This window comes from Mobula birostris, chromosome 1, assembly GCF_030028105.1.
Source record: "Mobula birostris isolate sMobBir1 chromosome 1, sMobBir1.hap1, whole genome shotgun sequence".
Lineage (NCBI taxonomy): Eukaryota > Metazoa > Chordata > Chondrichthyes > Myliobatiformes > Myliobatidae > Mobula > Mobula birostris.
The window spans coordinates 187,218,454-187,235,734 of record NC_092370.1 but is presented as its reverse complement, the minus strand read 5'-3'; the positions used below and the strand labels follow the sequence as shown (position 1 = coordinate 187,235,734).

At 41.3% G+C, this 17,281-nt stretch overlaps 1 protein-coding gene and 1 non-coding gene across 7 annotated transcripts in view; both read right to left on the bottom strand.

Moving 5' to 3' along the window:
* Positions 1-17,281, bottom strand: part of npas3 (neuronal PAS domain protein 3) — a 1,076,641-nt gene that overhangs the window by 105,218 nt on the left and 954,142 nt on the right. The gene's annotated exons all lie outside the window — the stretch shown is intronic.
* On the bottom strand, positions 14,828-15,009 carry LOC140206767 (U2 spliceosomal RNA). The gene has a single exon (XR_011888384.1). It is a non-coding gene; the product is annotated as a U2 spliceosomal RNA (small nuclear RNA).

Here is a 17,281-nt window from a genome sequence, read left to right as displayed (position 1 = left end):
CCTAACAAGCTGTAAATAATAATAATTGGGCTTACTAGAGGTGGCCTCTTATTCCCTCACTAATATTGCCAGAAATCAGGCTTGCCATAAGTCTGGCACAGGATGATGAGGGGAATTTTTCTGCCAGCAGCTTAAATTATTATGTAGAACGTAGAGGAACATTTCTGTTTGTTTTGAATCTATACAAATTAAAATTTAATGAATTGCTGAGCATTTTCCAATGGTCCCTTTAAAGATTACTGTTCAATTAGTTTATTACCCAAAAGTATTAGCTGGTGCTTTGTGTCGAATAGTTTAAAGACTCAGAGTAGCTCAAGTGGGGCCCATCAACTACATTTGTTGCTTGCATTCCCCGCAGCTTGCCAGATTCAGATTGGTAAGGCTGAACTTTTTGACTGAGAGCCACAAACATTCAAATGACAAGGCTTGGCTTTGTGCAATGTGGTTGTGTCACATGAGTGGCTCAGAACAAATTCTACCCTAAAGGCTCTTTAAAAAGCTTTGACAGACAGCACCTTTTTAGCTTCTGACAAATCTACCAAGTCTTTGGAATGCTTCTGTTTGTTGCTGACATTCTACCCAAGTGCAAATCCAAGAGCAGATTCCCTAAAGTGCCGGAAAATTTGTAGGATGTTGGCACCAGTAATGGGGAAAGAGGGAACTGTTCTATTGGGACAGGCTCCATGTGTATCATGCTGGGACCAGGATGCAGGTGAATTGTATAACTAGGGCTGTGGATAGGGCTTTGAACTAAATAATAGGGGGTGGATTCAGTATGGATAAAGTAAGAGCAAAGGAGAGTGCAGCAGAGGACATGTGAGTCTCCAGAATAAAACAAACAAGTCAAAAAGTTGAGAAGAGGATAGGAATTTAACTTCAGGCAACATGGAGACAAAATCGAAAAGGGTGGTGGTGAAGACAGGACTAAAGGTGTTACATTTGAATGCATGCAGTATATGGATTATCTTGTAGTGCAGTTAGAAACTGGCAGCTATGATGTTGTTTGCATCACTGAGTCATGGTTGAAAGAATATCACAGCTGGGAGCTTAACGTCCAAGGATACACATCATATCAAAAGGACAGGCAGGAGCGCAGAGGCAGCGAGGTGGTTCTGTTGGTAAAAACAAAATCAAATCCTTAGAAAGAAGTGACATAGGATCAGAAGATGTAGAATCCTTGTGGGTCAAGTTAAGAAACTGCAAGGACTAAAAAGTCCCTGATGGGAGTTGTATTAAGGCCACCAAAAGTAGTCAGGATGTGGGGTATAAATTACAATGGGAGATAGAAAAGTCATGTAAAAAGGTGAATGTTACAATAGCCATGGGGAATTTCAATATGGAGGCAGATTGGGAAAATCAGGTTAGTCTTGGACTTTCAGGGGAAATCTTATATGACAAATCTGTTGGAGAATTTTGAGGAAATAATAGATAGGATAGACTAAGGGGAATCAGTGGATATTGTTTACTTGGATTTTCAGAAGGCCTTTGACAAGGTGCCACACATGAGGTTGCTAAACAAGATAAAAGCCGATGGTATTAGAGGAATAACTCTAGTGTGTACAGAAGACTGACTGACTGGCAGAAAGCAGAGTGGGAATAAATGGGGCCTTTTCTGGTTGCCTGCCGGTGATTGGTTGTGTTCCACAGGCGTCAATAGTGGGTCCACTCTTTGTCATGTTACAGATCTGGGTGGCAGAATAGATGCCTTTGTGGCCAGGTCTGTGAACAAAATAAAGCTATTTGGAGGAGCAAGTAGTGTTGAGGAACAGGGGTCAGCAGAAGGACTTAGAAAGATTAGAAGAATGGGCAAAGAAGATGGCAGATGGAATACAATATAGGGAAATGCATGGTCATGCACTTTGGTAGAAGAAATCGAGGTCTAGGCTATTTTCTGAGCAGGAAATGAACTCAGAAATCAAAGGTGCAAAGGGGCTGGTGCAGTATTCCCTAAACGTTAATTTGCAGGTTAAGGAAGGAAGACAAATGCAGTGTCAGCATTCATTTTGAAAGGTCGAGAATATAAAAGTAAGGATATAATGTTGAGGCTTTACAAGTAATTGGTTAGACCACATTTGGAGTATTGTGAGAAGCTTTGGTCCCCGTACCTAAAAAAGGATATGTAGGCATTGAAGAAGTTCCAGGGGAGATTTATGAAAATGATCCTGGGAATGAGATAGTTAATGAATGAGGCGTATTTGATGGCTCTGATCCTGTACACGCTGGAATCTAGAAGAATGAGGAGAGGAATCTTATTGAAGCTTACCGAATATTGAAAGGCCTAGATAGCGTGGACGTGTAGCAGATGTGTGAGAGTCTAGAAAAATAGGGCACAGCTTTAGACTAGAAGGATGTCCCTATAGAACAGAGATGATGAGGAGGATGAATTTCTTTAACCAGAGGGTGGTGAATCTATGGAATTCATTGCCACATATGCCCATGGAGGCCAAGTCACAGGGTATATTTAAAGTGGGGGTTGATAGGTAGTAAAGGTGTCAAAAGTTACTGGGAGAAGGTAGGAGAATGGTGTTGCAAGGGAAAATAAATAAAATGATTGAATGTGGAGCAGACTCAGTGAGTTGAATGGTTCAATTCTGCTATGCTTTGTGGTCTTCATGTGCCACCATTGTACCAAACTACAGTATAGTCTGGACAGTAGATCATTGATTCCAGCACAGAAATAGGCCCTTCAGCCCATCTAGTCCATGCTGACCTGCTCTTCTGCCTAGTCCCATCTACCTGCACCCAGACCATATGCCTCCAAACCCCTCCCATCCATGTAGCTATCCAAATTAAACCCACATCAACCACTTCAGCTGGTAACTCATTCCACAGTCACATCACCCTCTGAGTGAAGATGTTTCCTCTCAGAGATTCCCTTATTCAAATTTTCATGAGAACTCAGGTCCCCAAGTTCTGGCAACATATTCGTAAGTTTTCTCTGCACTCATTCAAGCTTATTGTAGGTAGATGACCAGAACTACGCACACTACTCGAAATGTACGTCCTCAACATAACATACCAACTCCTGTACTCAGTGACCTAATTTAGTAAGGCCATTGCACTGAAAGCTCACTGTACAACCCTATCTACCTATGATGCCACTAGAACGGAATTATACATCTCTATTCCCAGGTCCCGTCTTGTACTGTATACCTTAGAGTCCCCGGAACACACACAAAATGCTGGAGTAACTCAGCAGGTCAGGCAGCATCTATGGAAGTGAATAAACAGTCAACATTTCAGGCCGAGACCCTTCATTTGGACTGATAGGAGAGGACAGAAGACCATGGAAGAAGGGGAAGGGGCGAGGAGCACCAGAAGGAGATGATGGGCAGGTAAGAACAGAAGGTGTAAGTGGGAAACAGGAATGGGGAATGATGAAGGAGAGTGGGGGGGGGTGGAATTACTGGGTTAGAGTAATCAATGCACGTGCCATCAGGTTGGAGGCTACCTAGATGGAAAATAAGGTGTTACTACTCCAACCTGAGTGTGGCCTCATCGTGACAGTAGAGGAGGCCATGGACTGACATGTTGTAATGGGAATAAGAAGCAGAATTGAAATGGATGGCCACTTGAAAATCTCGCTCTTTGTGACGGACAGAGCAAAGATGCTTGATGAAGCAGTCTCCCAATCTACATCAGGTCTCATCAACACACAGGAGGCCACACTGGGAGCATCAGATACAGTAGATGACCGCAACAGACTCACAAGTGAAGTGTCGCCTCACCTGGAAAGACTGTTTGGGGCCCTGAATGGTAGTGAAGGAGGAGGTGTAGGGGCAGGTGTAGCACTTGTTACGCTTGCAAGGAAAAGTGCAAGGAGGGAGATCAGTGAGAAGGGACAAATGGACAAGGGAGTCATGTAGGGAGCAATCCCCGTTGAAAGCAGAAAGCTAGGGGGAGGTGGGAGGAAAGATGTGCTTGGTGGTGGGATCCTCAGGGCCCGAACATTCGCTGTGCAAGTCTTACTTTACTTTGTTCTTGACTGCATTAGATTCCATCCTGCCTGTTCTCCCAGGTGCCCAAGATAACACTACAAACTGTGACAGCCTTCCTCGCCGTCTCCAGTCTTGGTGTCATCCGCGAATTTGCTAATCCAGTTTACTACATTCTCATCTGAATTATAAATATAGGTAACAACAGAGGTTTCACCAATCCCTGTGGTACACCACTAGCTCTGTGTAGCCCAGTTAAGATTTTGGTGCATTGTTTAACATGGGGATATAAGAAATAATAACTATGTCAATTTGGCTGACAATAACATCTGAGTTAGAACGTCTTGGGCTCAACATGTGTTTCAGAGATAGGAGTACAAAATAAGGCTAATGCTCTTAGTGTCATAGTGAGAAATGGTATTGCTAGTACAATACTATCTTTGGTGTGAAACTTCAAACCATTGATCTGTCTTCTGGATGCAGAAGATAATTTGGACAACTAAAAAGTAGAAAGAGTGTTTTGCTGGTGTCTGCTCCAACATCTACCTCTTAAACCAAATAATTTGTTGTCTGTTCTACTGTCATTTCATAGGTCTTCTGTCCTTTCATCATATTTCCTGTGTGTAACAGGGACTACTTTACAAAAGTAGCTGGTCATAAGCACTTTGATTATGAAAATAAATATAAACTAATTCTTCATTAAGATATAAAGTATGGTAAAGAAAGTCAGTGGGCATTATTTGATATAGATGCACCATACAATCCATAGTAAACATTTAATTGGGGCAGTTGGTATATTTAAGCATCAGAATTCACAGTATTGGGCACAGCAGCGCAAACAATACTTCAGACTGACTATAACATCACAATAGCAATGGTTGTCTCCCCTGTCGCTGTGGAATGAGTGATATCTGTCTCTCCCTATTTAGCGAGAGAGAGAGCCTGTGGGATATCAAGAATGTTGGAGTGAACAGGTAGTTTTTGATGTACTGTAGGCTATGGTCTGAATTTGGGGGCTTTGCTGTTGCTGGCATGGTGTGTGGTGGGAATGCTGATACTATCTGCTGGAACAAGCGGGGGAGAGAGGCAGAGTTGATGCTGCTTATGTGGGGGGTGGGGTGGGTAGGGGGCTTTGGGGTTCTTGTGTATTATTTCTGTCATTACACCTGAACCAAAAGGGGTCCAATATCCTAGTGGGCACATTTAATAGAGCTGTTAGAGAGGATTTCAACTAGTTTCTCAGGGGAGTGGGAACTGGAGTGATAGGGTTGAGGAAGGAGAAAACAGAAATAAATCAAAGATAATGTGCAACAGAGATTATAGAAAGAACAGGAGGGAGATGAGGCTTAATCACAGCCAGTGGGATGAGTTACAGGGCAATACAGGCATGGTGCAGTTAAAACAGAAAGCAACAAAAACTGGACTGAAAATGTTATATTTGAGTGCATGCAGCATAAGGAATAAAATGGACGATCTTGAAATTCAGCTACAGATTGGCAAATATGACGTTGTGACCATCTCTGAAACTTGGCTAAAGGATGACTACCATTGGGAGCTCAACGTCCAACGATATATAGTATGGTGTATCGGAAAGATAGGTTAATAGGCAGAGAGGGAGAGGGGGTGGAGTGGCTCTGTGTATAAGAAATAATATTGATCATCAGAAAGAGATGGCACAGGATTGGAAGGTGTTGAGTCTCTCTGGGTTGAGTTAGGAAATGGAAAGGGTAAAAGGATCCTAATGGCATATGTATACTCATTGCAGGAATTCAATAGCTTCAGATGAAGTCGAAGGTTAGTTCTTACACTACCCATTGGGAAATAACTATTTGCAATTCACATTTTGGACACGTCACTGAATAAATACAAGTACTTAAAATGAAAATTTCCCTAAAACTGGGATAAGAGTGATTCTAGTAGCTGCTTCTATTGTCAAGCTTCTATCATGAAATACCACTGTTCTATACTCCACCAACGGAGCTTAGAGGCAGAACTGGAATTCTCTCATCAACCAAACTTATCTCATTTAAATTCAGAAGATTTATTTGATACTCAAATATATAACGAAATAATTGAAACATTAGTTTGGTGCTTCACCAAAATTGTACAATAAGTTTTTTTTCCCTTTGTCTTGCAGGCCATGCCTGAGTGACTTCTATGAGTAAAGGACAGAACTGTGAATGTGGTGTATATAAGGCATTTGTCAAGATTCCTCATGGTAGGCTCATTCAGAATGCCAAGAGGCTTGGGATCGAGAAAACCTGGCTGCACGGATTCAGAATGCACTTACCCACATAAGGCAGAGGGTGGTAGTAGATGGAGCATATTCTTCCTGGAGGTCTGTGACTTGTAGCGGTGTTCCACAGGGATCTATTTTGGGACCCCTACTCTTTGTGATTTTTATAAATGACTTAGCTGAGGAATTGGAAGGGTGGGGTAGTAAGTTTGCAGATGTCACAGATTGGTGATATTCTAGAAGTTTGTCATGGTTGCAATGGGACATTGACAGGGAGTACAGCTGGGCTGAGAAGTAGCAAATGGAGTTCAATCTCGAAATGTGTGAACTGATTCACTTTGGAATGTGAAACTCGAATACCGAGTACAGGGCTAATGTTAGGATTCTTAACAAGTGTGAAGGAACAGAGGGATCTTGGGATCCGAGTCCATAGATTGCTCAAAGTTGTCATGCAAGTTGATAGAAACAAGAGAAAAACTGCAGATGCTGGAAATCCAAGCAACATACCCCAAATACTGGAGGAACAGCAGGCTAGGCAGCATCTATGGAAAAGAGTAAACAATCAACATTTTAGACTGAGATCCTTCATCAGGATGGCAGATTGCTAGGGAGGTTAAGAAGGCTTTTGGTGCATTCACCTGTTACTTAGGGAACTGAGTTCAAGAACCTCTTTTATTCTCCAGTCCTGCTAAAGAGTCTAGGCCCAAAATGTCAACTGTACTCTTTTCTATAGGTGGTGCCTGACCTACTGAGAACCTCCAGCATTTTGTGTGTGTTGCCAAGAACCTTGAGGTGATGTTGCACATCTATAAGACTCTGGTTAGATTCCACTTAGAGTATTGTGTTCAGTTCTGGTCACCTCATTAGAGGAAGGATGTGGAAGCACTAGAGAAAGTGCCGAGGAGATTTACCAGGATGTAGTCTGGATAAAAGATCATCTTTTATGAGGAAAGGATAAGTGTGCTAGGGTTTTTTTTCTCTTCAGAGCAAAGGAGGATGAGAGGAGACTTGATAGAGGTGCATAAGATATTAAGAGGCATAGATAGAGTGGGTAGCCAGGGATGGTGGGAGAGGTAAATACACAAGGGACATACAAGAGATTTTAAATTGGGACATAGATGAAAGAAAAATGAAGGGCTGTGTGGGAGAAAAGGGTTAGATTGATCTTGGAGTAGGTTAAGAGGTTGACATAACGTCATGACTGAAGGGCCTGTACAGTGCTTTACTGTTCTAAGTTCCATGTGCTAAATTTTTGACAAATTAAAGACCAAAATGGAAGATCTAGATTGTGCCAAGAACAGAAACAACTGAAATTAATTTTATATCCTGTTCACTGAAGCACTAATCTAATGTGAATACATCATGTAGAAATGGATGATCTCCTGACCCATACTACAATCAAACAACTGCTGTAGCATATTCTGTCTTTTCAGCTCCAACCATTACCTTAATTATATGTTACTATGTAACAAACCATTTATAATAAGCAACACTTCGGTCAAATATGTGGTAATCTGACATTTAGTGTCCTTGAAGTAAACTATCAGGTAATTTCAATCACAATTCTAATTTTTTTATATATATACACAGAGCTCCTCTTACATAAGTGTATGTATTTTGATTGTTATAAATAATACAGTAGTATGCCAGAGTTTGAAAACAAAATACTTAGTTTCACATATTGCACTAAAATTATCCAGCAATAATTTTCCACGAAGATTAATTATTAAAACCATTTTCCTATCCATAAATATGGGTTTCTTGCCTTGAAGCAAATGCAAAATGTCCTTTGAGATATTTTAATCATATCTATGAGAGGGTAGTGTCAAGTGATCCGCGATGGAGCATAAATTACGTGTTCGCTCTGACTGAGCAACAAAGCACAAAACTTGAAACGGCGTTAGTGTGATCCACTATCAAGATTTGAGGACAGTGAACAGAATCAAAACCAAATAGCTATTCATTTCAAGAATGAGACAAGATAAAACATAGTACAAGGGAAAATAACCCAAATGTGCAAGTACTCATACACCTGATCAGTATTGGATTTTCCTCTAACTTTCAACTTTTAGGTTATTTTTTTTTCTTAGGCTGGTCAGAACCTTGAGATGGTCTTCTGTATTAAAGATAATAATTAAATTTAACACTTCAGCTGTTGAATGACAAGTTATCCTTCAGTTTTTTGTGTAATAGTCAAGGTGAGTAGAAGAAACATGTGTACAAAGGACATAAGCCAACTGCTACCCATGCAAAGCAGAAACAACTAGGAGAGACAATGTTCTTTTTCCCGTTGTTGGCTGGGAAACCACTCATCTTCCTAATGGTGCATTTTTAAGATTGGGAAGACCCCTGTCCAGTGCAGGAATACAGGTGGTGGGACCCTTATCAAGTGCCACTGAATCAATTATTTCTTTGCATAATATATATAGTGAGAGTGGAAGTCCCACGGATGGGTACATTAATGGATTTGCTCTGTTTCACAATGCAATATTTAGGAGAAGCAAGGGATACATTTTCCTGTGTTGTATCCTCCAACTCTGTTTGCATGATTTGATGATTTTTCCTCTTACAATGATTAAAACAATTTTGGAGTTTTTGAGTTGTTCACTTCCTCTATCAAAAAAAAATATTTGCAGGACTTTTACTAAACCCAGAATATCAATCAATTCTTGGTTGATTAAGAACAAAGGAAAAAATGGCTAATGCAAAGCAATGGATCAGTTTTAACTGCAGTGAAAATGTCTTTACAGTATTATAGAAACACCTGATGCCATTTTCAAAACATTAAACTGTGATTATCTGAGTGCCAGTATGTTCTGTTTTAACTAATCCAACAGCATAGATGTGCTTTCAATTTACCATTAGCATGTATGTGTGTGTCTGTGCATACATGGGAGCAAACGTCTTGAAATGTAGCAAGCTATATGGAGTGTGAAAATAAAAGAAGTCACTGGGAGTCTATTGTCAATATGCAGAAGCCATGCAGCATGGAGAGCAAAAGAATTATCATTTCAGGTGAATCACTTGATCTGCTGAATTTTTCCCAGTATTCTCTGTTTTCATTTCATATTTTCAGCATCTACAATTCTTCCTCTCTTTTTAAACTTATTAGCATGCATCATCTGCTGTCCATCCACTGATGCCAATTGGAAGACATGCTGGAAGAAAGCCTGCTTAGGGTTTGATCAGCTGTAAAATCAGATGCCTCTATATTTTTATTCATACACATGCTGCTGCTTCTTTAACATGGCAAAAGGTATATTCAGCCAGTTGTGCTGACTGCTGTGTAATGCTCTAACTTTATTGTGGCACTCCATAAACCATTATGTCATGTTGATTTTTTGGAGATCAGTATATTGGATCACTTCAATAGTCTTTACAATAGCAAGGAAGAACTCAAATCATATTCAATTTTTTCACTATAATACCTTCACATTCAATTTTGTGACCTTCCATATCAAACATTCACATGAATTACAAATCGATTTAGGTGCTGAGGCTGATTACCTGAAAGCAACGGTGGTAGGGGACAGGGTAGTGGGACAGTTGGTAATGCGATAAGTACACATAATGTAGGATCCTGCACCCAGTTGAGAACTCTTCCATCTGAGTCACTGAGAAAAACTTAATTAATTCATCACAGACTCCCCCCAGCACTTGACAGCATCTCTTACAGAAGAAGCTACAAGTTGGATCTTTGGTTGCATTTGATAAATTAGATTGCTTGTGGTTTTAGCTCTTTTTTAAAAAAAATCTAGCTATCAAGTTAAAAAAAAATGAAGAGGGATTGCTTTTAGAAATCTCAGCTGGTGTACAATGTTACCTTGCCAGCATGGTTTTACTGATTTGCCTTTGGGCCAGGAATTTGAGGCAGAGGTAGAACATACAGTCAGTGCAGAGAAATACAGTTCCTGCTTAGAAGGTAGGACACAGGAGACCTCATTAATGTTCTGGACCAGAGCCTCCACACTCAGAGGTAATTAGGATCTAGCAGGTGATGTCAGCAACATTGCTGTGCATTGTTTCAATAAGCAGGTCACAGTTGAGGGTTTCTTCAACTAAGAATAACAAATGGCAGCAAAAGAAGAACAGCGAGTTCAGGGCTTGCCAGGACAACAAGCTTTCCCCAGCTGCAGGGCATAATTGACTGCACTCACAGAACCTTACATAGTCCACAGCATCAACAAGAAAGGCTTTCACTCATTAAGAGCTCAATTGGTGACTCAACAGGCAATGTGTCATGAATATCTGTGTTGATTCCTGGCAGTTCTCCCAGTTCCTTGTTGCTGTGTGAATCCCAAATACTCAGCACTTTTCCTGGGCTGGTAACCAAAAATCAACAAAGAACATCTAACTCTATATTGACATTATTTCATTTTATTTTACTGCTTTTACTTATTTGCTAGTTTTATTGCACTTTGAATTAACTTTATATTACTAAACTATTCAAATGAATCTGAGTTATTTTTTAAATGCCCCTGGTGAATAGAGACATTTAAAAACTGCTGAAAAGCTTTGTGGACAGCCAGTGAGCTCTAGGAGCTGCTTCAAGGATGGGACCTCATGGCAGGGATGCCTTTTGCAGTTTGTCTCACATTGAACGCCAGGTTTGGGAGGCGGAAGTTTAGACGAAAGGAGTAGGGGTTGCCACATGCCCAGCACACATTGCACCTGGAATAGTAAAATAGTTAGGGATTACAGATGATGAATCTGGAAGCATGGACAATCCAGCTAATAAAAGTTTCTGGAGTTTTGATAGGGTAGAAAGTGGTTGGAAGATATTTTAGCTATCAAGTTCAAAAATTGAAAGGGGTGGGCAGTTGCTTTCAGAGATGCAGAAAAATCTCAGCTGGTGTACAATGTTATCTTACCGGCATGGTTTTACTGATTTGCCTTTGATTTGACTCCTCTTTCTTTCTGGACCTGATGAAGGGTCTCAGCCCGAAACATTGACTGTTTACTCTTTTCCAGGCCTGGCCTGCTGAGTTCCTCCAGCATTTTGTATGTGTTGCATTGGAGAACATTTTCCCAGTACAGCAAAGAGCAGCAGCAGCCTCAGATAGGAGGGGAGGGGGGAACTGAGGAGCAAAATCATCATCACACACCAGAAATATGCTTCCTGGGAATTCTCTGTCCCAGATGCTGCAGAAAATTTGTTGTTCAGGTTAGTCTAGATATATATCAATAGTTAATTGGATACTAACAGAAGCAAGGTATTTTGTCATTGGTAGAATTCTTGAATGGTAGAGCAGGATAGAAGACGTGAATGACACATTCCTGTTTTTATTACTTATGTCCTTGCGTTTGCCCCATATTCCACAGGTTTGCCTGGCAAACAAGGCAACCCCTAAAGTTACCTGGGAAGGATGAAGACACACCAAAGCAGAAAGAAGTGCAAGACACTGAGATAAAGCATGGACTATTGAGACTACCAACTCCCATTGCTTTTCTGTAACAAACAACAAATATTTTGGTTGAATTCTTCTTGTCCCTCTTTTCCCAATTTCCCCAATTTCCCTTATATTTTCCTGACATGGAATTTCAGGATGTATATTGTATACATTTCTCCGACATTAAATGCACCTATCGAAACCTATTGAACCTGATTTTTATATCACCATGGTTAAAGCCATCACTTCATTAGGTACATCTAAAGAACAAGAAGCCTAATTCCAAACTAAGATGTAAAAAGACTGATGAAAACTTTTAGTTTGTGAAAATTCGGTGATGATTAGAAATGACCTTGCCTTTTCAAGACTTGCAAAATGAAAACCTGTTGCTAGTGGTTGGTGAGGTCAAATAACGCTGACTTTGAAGAATTTATTTGTAACTGTAAGCAGCCAGGTTCACTTATCCCCACCAACTTCCGAGCACACGAGTACCCTGAGTGGCTGTAGGAGATGGAAACATGCTGCCATCTTTGGATAGCACATTACGTGCCTTTCCATAATAAATTGCCACCTCAACGAATCTGCCCCTCAGCACTCCCGTTGTCCCAATTAACATCAGAATGAAGCAGGGTGGTTAAAACAAAATGAAGACTTCTACTCACACTTTCTTCCAGAACTTACAGCCTGACAAACTGGAATACAAAACCACAACAGGAATATCAGACTTGTCATCAAAGCATGCCAGGCATTGGTATTATCATGGTTGACCACAATTATTCGACGCATAACCAAGTGATCCACTCTCAATTATTGTCTAACATTGAATCAGTCAGTTTCTTGTATTATTTCAGCGAGGTCTTGATCCAAATGTTCTTCAGTTTAATCTGCCTTGCCACATCTGCCATTGTTACAGGATGATTTGGCTTGACCCCCAGTGGCATTGAGCAGCTACATCCTCCTGGTAATGTACCCGTCAAGCACTTCCAGACTGAATAAAATTCTCATAGTCCTTCTAGGACTTGTTGGCTGCTGCCTTGCAACAGTGAGCTAACTATGGTAGCTGGCCTCCCTTTAAGGAGTCTTGACTGCGTTATCATGATTTCCTGCCTTGCAAGTTAGTCCATAAACAGCAGGAGTGATGGTTGGCAGCTTGCCAATCACTGTCAAATGAACCATGGGCCCACTTTGTCTCACACTGATTGCACTGGGTTTGCATATTAATTATATGCTCATTGGCAATTAATTTCGTCAAATATTTGATGTCTCTTCAATTGTTAGTAAAATGTATTTGGAATTATTTGATCTTGCTGTTCCCTGTCTTACCACAAGTACAAACTGAAACATTTTCAAATCTTTTCCTATCATTCTCCTTAAGGTCATAGCCCGGGGGGTGGGGGGCGCAGTGAGGAAGGGGGAAGGGAGGTACTGGAGATAAACTCGCACTTATATTAAATACTCCCAATGGCGTGCATCTCAAATAGCCTCTGACAACCAAGTCCAACTTCTGGCGTTCACATATGGCTGAGTTATTAAGCCTGGCAGACCATTTCCACTGACAGGAGAAGGGGCAAAGGTTGGTTACTGGCACCTTAATAGCAGTTGCTTCGTGTAAATGGGGAAAGTCTGTTATGGTTGGCAGCTCATCATAATTTCAAACACAAACATGAGAAAATCTGCAGATGCTGGAAATTCAAGTGACACTCACACAAAATGATGGAGGAACTCAGCAGGCCAGGCAGCATCTAGGGAAAAGAGTACAGTCGACATTTCGGGCCAAGACCCTTCATCAGGACTCTTGAGAAAAAAAGAATAATTTTTTAAACCTCCATTGCCTTGTAGCTCTAGTCATTCATGAGGAAGGCTCTGATAGTAAACCCCGAGGAAAAGTCCGGAGCTGGAGTCACTAAGGCAGTCCAACGTTGAATTCAACACTGACTAGCAACTCCTGCGATGCTGCTGGTGCCAAACTGTATTGGTCTCTGCCATTGCTTTGGACTCACAGCTGCATGGAGAGGGGGAGCCTGCTGCACAGGCAACAGCTTGCTCTCCATATCGTACTGCTCTGGCTTGTGTGTCGACTTTGACAGCAAGGATGCACAAACAATGGTTGACCTCGACCAACCGAGGGCCATCCAAGAGAATTTCACTCTAAAATAGTTGCAATGAGCAATACCATGTGGGTGTGGGAAATTCTGATTCTGTCCAATTGAAACTTCACAGGGGAAGACAATGGATGAATATTCCTGCCATTAGAACAGTTGTCTTCCTGCCACTTAATGCACAGTTTAGAAAAGATCTGTTTTATTGCTTAACTTTCTAGTCAGTTGTATGTCCATGGAGTGATCCTTCAACACTATAACAAAAGAGGTATATTTGGGTCTGTTGTATTCAAGAGACTTTTGGAACAGACACTAGCATTAAATATTCAGAGAGGTTCCACTAGTTGCGATGTGCTACCATTAGAAATAAGCGATTTTGTAACTTTACCTGACTATATTCAAAATGTTAAAGTTAAATTAACTGCATTTCATCATTTATTGTTTTGTGGTGAAAAGTATAAAACGTGTCAGGAGAGTAAATTTTAGAAACATAGAAAAACCTACAGGTCATTTGGCCCACAATGCTGTGCCGAACACATACAGTACTTACTTTAGAAATTACCTAGGGTTACCTTTAGTCCTCTATTTTTCTAAGCTCCATGTACCTATCCAGGAGTCTCTTAAGAGACCCTATCGTATCCACCTCCATCACCGTTGCCGGCAGTCCATTCCATACACTCACCACTCTCTGTGCAAAAAAATTACCCCTGACATCTCCTCTGTACTTACTTCCAAGCACCTTAAAACTTAGCCATTTCAGAGCTGGGAAAAAGCCTCTGACTATCCACACGATCAATGCCTCTCATCATCTTATACATTTTCTTCCTGGAGGTTTGCTGTGTGAATAAAGACTTTTATGTTTCCCATATCAGTTTCCGTGTGGCTCAGTGTTAGTCCGTCACATCAGTTGCAATGAACAAATAGTATAAAACACCATTTTCCAGCTATCAACATGTACATTTGCCATGAGGCCCCAAACTTATGAGCAATAAAACTCATTCTGCTCAAGCACTCAAACATCAGCTATTACAATATTCCTCGAGCACCTCCACTCCATCCGCAAAAGCAGACTTTTCCGGTGGCCAACCAATTTAATTCCTATCCCCATTCCGACATGTCCAAATTTTGTAGTTTTTCTTTTCTTTGCTACTTTGAAATTCCCCAGAAGGGAAGTGTACTGTTCCCAGAGGCAATGCAATACCAGGTCGATGCGTGGAGTGGAAGGAGCAAGCCCCTATTCCATCTCCCTGTTCCAAAAATCAATTTAACATATGGTCCCCAGATAAGGGACGTATCAGAAATTAAACTGATAAGAACAGATGATCTTAGCCAAAAGGCCGAGAAGCAATTGACATTTCCAAATTTCAAAGCAAATTTATTACCAAAGTACATATATGTCAACATATACAACCCTGAGATTCATTTTCTTGTGGAAATACTCAATAAATCCAATAACCACAATAGAATCAATAAAAGACCACACTAACAGGGTGTACAACCAGTGTACAAAAAGACAACAAACTATGCAAATACAAGAATAAATAATGATAATAATAAATATAAATTAATTAGCAATACACATCGAGAACATAAGATGAATAAAACATAGAACATAGAAATTTACAGCACATTACAGCCCGTTCGGCCCACAATGTTGTGCCAACCATGTAACCTACTCTAGAAACTGCCTAGAATTTCCCTATCGCATAGCTCTCTATTTTTCTAAGCTCCGTGTATCTATCTAAGAGGCTCTTAAAAGACCCTACTGTATCTGCTTCCACCAACACTGTCAGCATTGCATTCCATGAACCCACCACTCTCTGTGTAAAAAACTTACCCCTGACATCCCCTCGGTACCTGTTTCCAAGCATCTTAAAACTATGACCCCTTGAGGTAGCCATTTCGGCCCTCGGAAAAAGCCTCTGGCTATCCACATGATCAATGCCCCTCATCATCTTATATACCTCTATCAGGTCACCTCTCATCCTTCATCGCTCCAAGGAGAAAAGGCCAAGTTCACTCAACCTATTCTCATAAGGTACACCCTCCAATCCAGGCAACATCCTTGTAAATCTCCTCTGCACTCTCTCTATCCTATGCACGTCCTTTCTGTAGTGAGGTGACCAGAACTGAACACAGTACTCGAAGAGCCCTTAAAAGTGAGTGCATAGGTTGTGGGAACATTTCAGTGATGGGGCAAATGAAATTGAATAAAGTTACCCACTTTGGTTCAAGAGTCTGATGGTTGAGGGGTAATAACTGTTTCAGAACTTGGTGGTGTGAGTTCTGAGGCTCCTGTACCTTCTTTCTGAAGGCAGCAGTGAGAAGAGAGCTTGTCCAGGGTGGTGGGGTCCCTGATGATGGATGCTGCTTTTCCTGCAACAACACTTCATGTAGGTGTACTCAATGGTGGGAAGGGCTTTACCTATGATGGACTGGGCCATATCCACTACTTTTTGTAGGATTTTCTGTTCAAGGGAATTAGTGTTTCTATACCAGGCTGTGATGCAGCCTGTCAATATACTCTTGACCACACATCTATAGTAGTTCATCAAAGTTTTGGATGTCATGCCGAATCTCCACAATCTCCTATGGAAGTAGAGGTACTGCTGTGCTTTCTTCATCATTGCACTTGTTCTGGGCCCAGGTCAGGCCCTCTGAGGAATTTAAAGTTGCTGACCTTCTCCATCTCTGACACCCTGATAAGAACTACCTCATAGACCTCTGGTTTCCTCCTCCTGAGGTCAATAATCAGCTCCTTGGTCTTACTGACATTGAGGGAGAGATTGTTGTTGTGACACCACTCAGCCAGATTTTCAATCTCCCTCCTACATGCTGATTCATCACCACATTTGATTCAGCCTACGACAGTGGTGTTGTCGGCAAAGTTGAATATAGCATTGGAGCTGTGTTCAGCCACACAGTCATGAGAGTAAAGTGAGTAGAGCAGGGGCTAAGCACACAGCTTTGTGGTTCACCTGTGCTGATGGAGATTGTGGAGGAGATGTGGATGCCAATCCAAACTGACTAAGGTCTGCAAGTGAGGAAATCGAGGATCCAATTGCACAGGGAGGTATTGGTGCCAAGTCTTTGAAGCTTATTGATTAGTTTTGGGGGGATGATAGTATTGAATGCTGAGCTGTAGTCGATAAAGAGCATCCTGATGTATTCATTTTTGCTGTCCAGGTGTTCCAGGGTTGAGTGAAGAGCCATCTGCTGTGGACCTGTTGTGCCTGTAGGCAAATTGGAGCGAATCCAAGTCACTTCTCTGGCAGGAGTTAATGTGTTTCATCACCAACCTCTCAAAACACTTTTTCACTGTGGATGCAATTGCTACTGGACAATAGTCATTGAGGCAGGTTACTGCATTTTTCTTGGGTACTGCTTGAAGCAGGCTTCAATTATACTATCCATGTCCTCCTCTTTTGCCATGATGTGATCACCCCAAGGGTGGAGGAACAACACCTCATATTCTGTCTAGGTAGCTTCCAACCTCATGGCATGAACATCCATTTCTCCTTCTGATAATTTTTCTCCTTCACTCTTCCATTCCCCAATCTGGCCCCCTTCCTCTCCTCTTCATCTGCCGATCAACTACCCTGGCGTCCCCCTACCTTCCTT